We start from the raw sequence: 10,489 nt of genomic DNA, 5'->3' as shown, positions 1-10,489 counted from the left end.
TCATGATTAATAATGCATCCTGAGACCGTTTTACTCAAAGTTAGAGCAAAAAAATTTTTTGTCCAAAAATCTTCCGTCGGTCATACCGGTACCCATGTCCTATGACTTGTACCAAGTTGTGAAGGGTACATTTTGACAAAAATCCAAAAAAATCATTAAAAAGTCGCTATTGCTTATTGCATTCAGCATCGTTAGACGACTCTTATATGCCTTGGATGACCACTGTCTGATGATTATTTTAGCTTTTATGCCAAAATTTTGATTTCGTGTCTTACGTCCCTACATTAGACGACCTTGGATTTTCTTCTCCCACACCGCCATACAACTTTGATGGTCGGGTAACTTTCGCTATTTACTGTCGGAGATCACTTTTCGTGATTAATAATGCATCCTGACACCGTTTTACTCAAAGTTAGAGCAAAAAAATTTTTTGTCCAAAAATCTTCCGTCGGTCATACCGGTACCCATGTCCTATGACTTGTACCAAGTTGTGAAGGGTACATTTTGACAAAAATCCAAAAAAATCATTAAAAAGTCGCTATTGCTTATTGCATTCAGCATCGTTAGACGACTCTTATATGCCTTGGATGACCACTGTCTGATGATTATTTTAGCTTTTATGCCAAAATTTTGATTTCGTGTCTTACGTCCCTACATTAGACGACCTTGGATTTTCTTCTCCCACACCGCCATGCAACTTTGATGGTCGGGTAACTTTCGCTATTTACGGTCGGAGATCACTTTTCGTGATTAATAATGCATCCTGAGACCGTTTTACTCAAAGTTAGAGCAAAAAAATTTTTTGTCCAAAAATCTTCCGTCGGTCATACCGGTACCCATGTCCTATGACTTGTACCAAGTTGTGAAGGGTAAATTTTGACAAAAATCCAAAAAAATCATTAAAAAGTCGCTATTGCTTATTGCATTCAGCATCGTTAGACGACTCTAATATGCCTTGGATGACCACTGTCTGATGATTATTTTAGCTTTTATGCCAAAATTTTGATTTCGTGTCTTACGTCCCTACATTAGACGACCTTGGATTTTCGTCTCCTGCACCGCCATGCAACTTTGATGGTCGGGTGACTTTTGCTATTTACCGTCGGAGATCACTTTTCATGCTTAAAAAAGCATCCTGACACAGTTTTACTCAAAGTTAGAGTCAAAAAAATTTTTGTCAAAAAATCTTCCGTCGGTCATACCGATACCCATGTCCTATAACTTGTACCAAGTTGTGAAGGGTAAATTTTGACAAAAATCCAAAAAAATCATTAAAAAGTCGCTATTGCTTATTGCATTCAGCATCGTTAGACGACTCTTATATGCCTTGGATGACCACTGTCTGATGATTACTTAAGCTTTTATGCCAAAATTTTGATTTCGTGTCTTACGTCCCTACATTAGACGACCTTGGATTTTCGTCTCCTGCACCGCCATGCAACTTTGATGGTCGGGTAACTTTCGCTATTTACTGTCGGAGATCACTTTTCATGATTAATAATGCATCCTGAGACCGTTTTACTCAAAGTTAGAGCAAAAAAATTTTTTGTCCAAAAATCTTCCGTCGGTCATACCGGTACCCATGTCCTATGACTTGTACCAAGTTGTGAAGGGTACATTTTGACAAAAATCCAAAAAAATCATTAAAAAGTCGCTATTGCTTATTGCATTCAGCATCGTTAGACGACTCTTATATGCCTTGGATGACCACTGTCTGATGATTATTTTAGATTTTATGCCAAAATTTTGATTTCGTGTCTTACGTCCCTACATTAGACGACCTTGGACTTTCGTCTCCTACACCGCCATGCAACTTTGATGGTCGGGTAACTTTCGCTATTTACTGTCGGAGATCACTTTTCGTGATTAATAATGCATCCTGACACCGTTTTACTCAAAGTTAGAGTAAAAAAATTTTTTGTCCAAAAATCTTCCGTCGGTCATACCGGTACCCATGTCCTATGACTTGTACCAAGTTGTGAAGGGTACATTTTGACAAAAATCCAAAAAAATCATTAAAAAGTCGCTATTGCTTATTGCATTCAGCATCGTTAGACGACTCTAATATGCCTTGGATGACCACTGTCTGATGATTATTTTAGCTTTTATGCCAAAATTTTGATTTCGTGTCTTACGTCCCTACATTAGACGACCTTGGATTTTCGTCTCCTGCACCGCCATGCAACTTTGATGGTCGGGTAACTTTCGCTATTTACTGTCGGAGATCACTTTTCATGATTAATAATGCATCCTGAGACCGTTTTACTCAAAGTTAGAGCAAAAAAATTTTTTGTCCAAAAATCTTCCGTCGGTCATACCGGTACCCATGTCCTATGACTTGTACCAAGTTGTGAAGGGTACATTTTGACAAAAATCCAAAAAAATCTTTAAAAAGTCGCTATTGCTTATTGCATTCAGCATCGTTAGACGACTCTTATATGCCTTGGATGACCACTGTCTGATGATTATTTTAGATTTTATGCCAAAATTTTGATTTCGTGTCTTACGTCCCTACATTAGACGACCTTGGATTTTCTTCTCCCACACCGCCATACAACTTTGATGGTCGGGTGATTTTTGCTATTTACTGTCGGTGTTCACTTTTCGTGGTTAAATATGTATTCTGAGACAGTTTTACTCAAAGTTAGAGAAAAAAATTTTCTTCTCAAAAAATCCCCCGAAACCAATGTCTTATACATTGTACCAGGTTATGAGGCGCACCTGTGTGTGAAGAGTTCTTCGTGTGGTTTATAGACATTTCAGGCACTTGGTATATATTTTTGGTTTCTTACCAACCAATTCGACTTGCCTTCATCTCTTGTTAGGTTTATAATATCAATACTCGAACTTATATGCATGTTCAGGGACATCATTTTAACTTTCGGTTTGCACCCAAGTCCCGAACTTAGAGATATTTTTGGTTTTGGACCAACCAATTCGACTTGCCTTCATCTCTTGTTAGGTTTATAATATCAATACTCGAACTTATATGCATGTTCAGGGACATCATATTAACTTTCGGTTTGTACCCAAGTCCCGAACTTAGTGATATTTTTGGTTTCCGACCAACCAATTCGACTTGCCTTCATCGCTTGTTAGGTTTATAATATCAATACTCGAACTTATATGCATGTTCAGGGACATCATTTTAACTTTCGGTTTGTACCCAAGTCCCGAACTTAGTGATATTTTTGGTTTCCAACCAACCAATTCGACTTGCCTTCATCTCTTGTTAGGTTTATAATATCAATACTCGAACTTATATGCATGTTCAGGGACATCATATTAACTTTCGGTTTGTACCCAAGTCCCGAACTTAGTGATATTTTTGGTTTCCGACCAACCAATTCGACTTGCCTTCATCTCTTGTTAGGTTTATAATATCAATACTCGAACTTATATGCATGTTCAGGAACATCATTTTAACTTTCGGTTTGCACCCAAGTCCCGAACTTAGAGATATTTTTGGTTTTGGACCAACCAATTCGACTTGCCTTCATCTCTTGTTAGGTTTATAATATCAATACTCGAACTTATATGCATGTTCAGGGACATCATATTAACTTTCGGTTTGTACCCAAGTCCCGAACTTAGTGATATTTTTGGTTTCCGACCAACCAATTCGACTTGCCTTCATCGCTTGTTAGGTTTATAATATCAATACTCGAACTTATATGCATGTTCAGGGACATCATTTTAACTTTCGGTTTGTACCCAAGTCCCGAACTTAGTGATATTTTTGGTTTCCAACCAACCAATTCGACTTGCCTTCATCTCTTGTTAGGTTTATAATATCAATACTCGAACTTATATGCATGTTCAGGGACATCATATTAACTTTCGGTTTGAACCCAAGTCCCGAACTTAGAGATATTTTTGGTTTATTACAAACCAATTCGACTTGCCTTCATCTCTTGTTAGGTTTATAATATCAATACTCGAACTTATATGCATGTTCAGGGACATCATATTAACTTTCGGTTTGCACCCAAGTCCCGAACTTAGTGATATTTTTGGTTTCTTACCAACCAATTCGACTTGCCTTCATCTCTTGTTAGGTTTATAATATCAATACTCGAACTTATATGCATGTTCAGGGACATCATTTTAACTTTCGGTTTGCACCCAAGTCCCGAACTTAGAGATATTTTTGGTTTCTTACTTACCAATTCGACTTGCCTTCATCTCTTGTTAGGTTTATAATATCAATACTCGAACTTATATGCATGTTCAGGGACATCATATTCACTTTCGGTTTGCACCCAAGTCCCGAACTTAGTGATATTTTTGGTTTCTTACCAACCAATTCGACTTGCCTTCATCTCTTGTTAGGTTTATAATATCAATACTCGAACTTATATGCATGTTCAGGGACATCATTTTAACTTTCGGTTTGCACCCAAGTCCCGAACTTAGAGATATTTTTGGTTTTGGACCAACCAATTCGACTTGCCTTCATCTCTTGTTAGGTTTATAATATCAATACTCGAACTTATATGCATGTTCAGGGACATCATATTAACTTTCGGTTTGCACCCAAGTCCCGAACTTAGAGATATTTTTGGTTTCTTACTTACCAATTCGACTTGCCTTCATCTCTTGTTAGGTTTATAATATCAATACTCGAACTTATATGCATGTTCAGGGACATCATTTTAACTTTCGGTTTGCACCCAAGTCCCGAACTTAGTGATATTTTTGGTTTCTTACTTACCAATTCGACTTGCCTTCATCTCTTGTTAGGTTTATAATATCAATACTCGAACTTATATGCATGTTCAGGGACATCATTTTAACTTTCGGTTTGCACCCAAGTCCCGAACTTAGAGATATTTTTGGTTTCTTACTTACCAATTCGACTTGCCTTCATCTCTTGTTAGGTTTATAATATCAATACTCGAACTTATATGCATGTTCAGGGACATCATTTTAACTTTCGGTTTGCACCCAAGTCCCGAACTTAGAGATATTTTTGGTTTCTTACAAACCAATTCGACTTGCCTTCATCTCTTGTTAGGTTTATAATATCAATACTCGAACTTATATGCATGTTCAGGGACATCATATTAACTTTCGGTTTGCACCCAAGTCCCGAACTTAGAGATATTTTTGGTTTCTTACTTACCAATTCGACTTGCCTTCATCTCTTGTTAGGTTTATAATATCAATACTCGAACTTATATGCATGTTCAGGGACATCATATTCACTTTCGGTTTGCACCCAAGTCCCGAACTTAGTGATATTTTTGGTTTCTTACCAACCAATTCGACTTGCCTTCATCTCTTGTTAGGTTTATAATATCAATACTCGAACTTATATGCATGTTCAGGGACATCATTTTAACTTTCGGTTTGCACCCAAGTCCCGAACTTAGAGATATTTTTGGTTTTGGACCAACCAATTCGACTTGCCTTCATCTCTTGTTAGGTTTATAATATCAATACTCGAACTTATATGCATGTTCAGGGACATCATATTAACTTTCGGTTTGCACCCAAGTCCCGAACTTAGAGATATTTTTGGTTTCTTACTTACCAATTCGACTTGCCTTCATCTCTTGTTAGGTTTATAATATCAATACTCGAACTTATATGCATGTTCAGGGACATCATTTTAACTTTCGGTTTGCACCCAAGTCCCGAACTTAGTGATATTTTTGGTTTCTTACTTACCAATTCGACTTGCCTTCATCTCTTGTTAGGTTTATAATATCAATACTCGAACTTATATGCATGTTCAGGGACATCATTTTAACTTTCGGTTTGCACCCAAGTCCCGAACTTAGAGATATTTTTGGTTTCTTACTTACCAATTCGACTTGCCTTCATCTCTTGTTAGGTTTATAATATCAATACTCGAACTTATATGCATGTTCAGGGACATCATTTTAACTTTCGGTTTGCACCCAAGTCCCGAACTTAGAGATATTTTTGGTTTCTTACTTACCAATTCGACTTGCCTTCATCTCTTGTTAGGTTTATAATATCAATACTCGAACTTATATGCATGTTCAGGGACATCATTTTAACTTTCGGTTTGCACCCAAGTCCCGAACTTAGAGATATTTTTGGTTTCTTACTTACCAATTCGACTTGCCTTCATCTCTTGTTAGGTTTATAATATCAATACTCGAACTTATATGCATGTTCAGGGACATCATATTAACTTTCGGTTTGCACCCAAGTCCCGAACTTAGAGATATTTTTGGTTTTGGACCAACCAATTCGACTTGCCTTCATCTCTTGTTAGGTTTATAATATCAATACTCGAACTTATATGCATGTTCAGGGACATCATATTAACTTTCGGTTTGTACCCAAGTCCCGAACTTAGTGATATTTTTGGTTTCCGACCAACCAATTCGACTTGCCTTCATCGCTTGTTAGGTTTATAATATCAATACTCGAACTTATATGCATGTTCAGGGACATCATTTTAACTTTCGGTTTGTACCCAAGTCCCGAACTTAGTGATATTTTTGGTTTCCAACCAACCAATTCGACTTGCCTTCATCTCTTGTTAGGTTTATAATATCAATACTCGAACTTATATGCATGTTCAGGGACATCATATTAACTTTCGGTTTGTACCCAAGTCCCGAACTTAGTGATATTTTTGGTTTCCGACCAACCAATTCGACTTGCCTTCATCTCTTGTTAGGTTTATAATATCAATACTCGAACTTATATGCATGTTCAGGAACATCATTTTAACTTTCGGTTTGCACCCAAGTCCCGAACTTAGAGATATTTTTGGTTTTGGACCAACCAATTCGACTTGCCTTCATCTCTTGTTAGGTTTATAATATCAATACTCGAACTTATATGCATGTTCAGGGACATCATATTAACTTTCGGTTTGTACCCAAGTCCCGAACTTAGTGATATTTTTGGTTTCCGACCAACCAATTCGACTTGCCTTCATCGCTTGTTAGGTTTATAATATCAATACTCGAACTTATATGCATGTTCAGGGACATCATTTTAACTTTCGGTTTGTACCCAAGTCCCGAACTTAGTGATATTTTTGGTTTCCAACCAACCAATTCGACTTGCCTTCATCTCTTGTTAGGTTTATAATATCAATACTCGAACTTATATGCATGTTCAGGGACATCATATTAACTTTCGGTTTGTACCCAAGTCCCGAACTTAGAGATATTTTTGGTTTCTTACTTACCAATTCGACTTGCCTTCATCTCTTGTTAGGTTTATAATATCAATACTCGAACTTATATGCATGTTCAGGGACATCATATTCACTTTCGGTTTGCACCCAAGTCCCGAACTTAGTGATATTTTTGGTTTCTTACCAACCAATTCGACTTGCCTTCATCTCTTGTTAGGTTTATAATATCAATACTCGAACTTATATGCATGTTCAGGGACATCATTTTAACTTTCGGTTTGCACCCAAGTCCCGAACTTAGAGATATTTTTGGTTTCTTACTTACCAATTCGACTTGCCTTCATCTCTTGTTAGGTTTATAATATCAATACTCGAACTTATATGCATGTTCAGGGACATCATTTTAACTTTCGGTTTGCACCCAAGTCCCGAACTTAGTGATATTTTTGGTTTCTTACCAACCAATTCGACTTGCCTTCATCTCTTGTTAGGTTTATAATATCAATACTCGAACTTATATGCATGTTCAGGGACATCATTTTAACTTTCGGTTTGCACCCAAGTCCCGAACTTAGAGATATTTTTGGTTTTGGACCAACCAATTCGACTTGCCTTCATCTCTTGTTAGGTTTATAATATCAATACTCGAACTTATATGCATGTTCAGGGACATCATATTAACTTTCGGTTTGCACCCAAGTCCCGAACTTAGAGATATTTTTGGTTTCTTACTTACCAATTCGACTTGCCTTCATCTCTTGTTAGGTTTATAATATCAATACTCGAACTTATATGCATGTTCAGGGACATCATTTTAACTTTCGGTTTGCACCCAAGTCCCGAACTTAGTGATATTTTTGGTTTCTTACTTACCAATTCGACTTGCCTTCATCTCTTGTTAGGTTTATAATATCAATACTCGAACTTATATGCATGTTCAGGGACATCATTTTAACTTTCGGTTTGCACCCAAGTCCCGAACTTAGAGATATTTTTGGTTTCTTACTTACCAATTCGACTTGCCTTCATCTCTTGTTAGGTTTATAATATCAATACTCGAACTTATATGCATGTTCAGGGACATCATTTTAACTTTCGGTTTGCACCCAAGTCCCGAACTTAGAGATATTTTTGGTTTCTTACTTACCAATTCGACTTGCCTTCATCTCTTGTTAGGTTTATAATATCAATACTCGAACTTATATGCATGTTCAGGGACATCATTTTAACTTTCGGTTTGCACCCAAGTCCCGAACTTAGAGATATTTTTGGTTTCTTACTTACCAATTCGACTTGCCTTCATCTCTTGTTAGGTTTATAATATCAATACTCGAACTTATATGCATGTTCAGGGACATCATATTCACTTTCGGTTTGCACCCAAGTCCCGAACTTAGTGATATTTTTGGTTTCTTACCAACCAATTCGACTTGCCTTCATCTCTTGTTAGGTTTATAATATCAATACTCGAACTTATATGCATGTTCAGGGACATCATTTTAACTTTCGGTTTGCACCCAAGTCCCGAACTTAGAGATATTTTTGGTTTTGGACCAACCAATTCGACTTGCCTTCATCTCTTGTTAGGTTTATAATATCAATACTCGAACTTATATGCATGTTCAGGGACATCATATTAACTTTCGGTTTGCACCCAAGTCCCGAACTTAGAGATATTTTTGGTTTCTTACTTACCAATTCGACTTGCCTTCATCTCTTGTTAGGTTTATAATATCAATACTCGAACTTATATGCATGTTCAGGGACATCATTTTAACTTTCGGTTTGCACCCAAGTCCCGAACTTAGTGATATTTTTGGTTTCTTACTTACCAATTCGACTTGCCTTCATCTCTTGTTAGGTTTATAATATCAATACTCGAACTTATATGCATGTTCAGGGACATCATTTTAACTTTCGGTTTGCACCCAAGTCCCGAACTTAGAGATATTTTTGGTTTCTTACTTACCAATTCGACTTGCCTTCATCTCTTGTTAGGTTTATAATATCAATACTCGAACTTATATGCATGTTCAGGGACATCATTTTAACTTTCGGTTTGCACCCAAGTCCCGAACTTAGAGATATTTTTGGTTTCTTACTTACCAATTCGACTTGCCTTCATCTCTTGTTAGGTTTATAATATCAATACTCGAACTTATATGCATGTTCAGGGACATCATTTTAACTTTCGGTTTGCACCCAAGTCCCGAACTTAGAGATATTTTTGGTTTCTTACTTACCAATTCGACTTGCCTTCATCTCTTGTTAGGTTTATAATATCAATACTCGAACTTATATGCATGTTCAGGGACATCATATTCACTTTCGGTTTGCACCCAAGTCCCGAACTTAGAGATATTTTTGGTTTTGGACCAACCAATTCGACTTGCCTTCATCTCTTGTTAGGTTTATAATATCAATACTCGAACTTATATGCATGTTCAGGGACATCATATTAACTTTCGGTTTGTACCCAAGTCCCGAACTTAGTGATATTTTTGGTTTCCGACCAACCAATTCGACTTGCCTTCATCGCTTGTTAGGTTTATAATATCAATACTCGAACTTATATGCATGTTCAGGGACATCATTTTAACTTTCGGTTTGTACCCAAGTCCCGAACTTAGTGATATTTTTGGTTTCCAACCAACCAATTCGACTTGCCTTCATCTCTTGTTAGGTTTATAATATCAATACTCGAACTTATATGCATGTTCAGGGACATCATATTAACTTTCGGTTTGTACCCAAGTCCCGAACTTAGAGATATTTTTGGTTTCTTACTTACCAATTCGACTTGCCTTCATCTCTTGTTAGGTTAACACAATTTTTAATGCAATTGCATGTATTTTGTGAGCTTATGGGTGAGGGATTTATGTAGCGGACTTAGAGAAATTTTTGAAGTCCAAACATTCAATTTGGACTCCATACTCCATTGCTCCTCTAAGAGGTACCTAGTACCCCGTACCGAAGCAACCTTCACGTTTGAACTTTCCACTAGGAGGTGCAGCCATCACTCGACATGTTAATCATTATCACCCCATACTACTCTCTATATCCGGATACGGCGCTAACCCGATTGCTTGCCCCGACAGCAATCGACCCACTCGTAAGCGGGTTACCCGTAGGTAAGTCAACGATGCGTATTGCCCCCTTCAAGCAAACCGATCATCACTCCGTGGAGGAGTAATGACGGACCCGTACCGGTATCAACTGCATATGATCAACATTCTTATGAACCCACACACTCTTCGCTTATATGCTCAGTAACATTTCAATACTCTCTCTGTCTTTCGTTTTCCAACTCATTCATCGTGCATACTGAACACACCCGGAAAGGTGCGACAGTACACACGA

Source organism: Anopheles maculipalpis (assembly GCF_943734695.1).
Source record: "Anopheles maculipalpis chromosome X unlocalized genomic scaffold, idAnoMacuDA_375_x X_unloc_30, whole genome shotgun sequence".
NCBI lineage: Eukaryota > Metazoa > Arthropoda > Insecta > Diptera > Culicidae > Anopheles > Anopheles maculipalpis.
Note: the sequence above shows the minus strand (reverse complement) of the source record.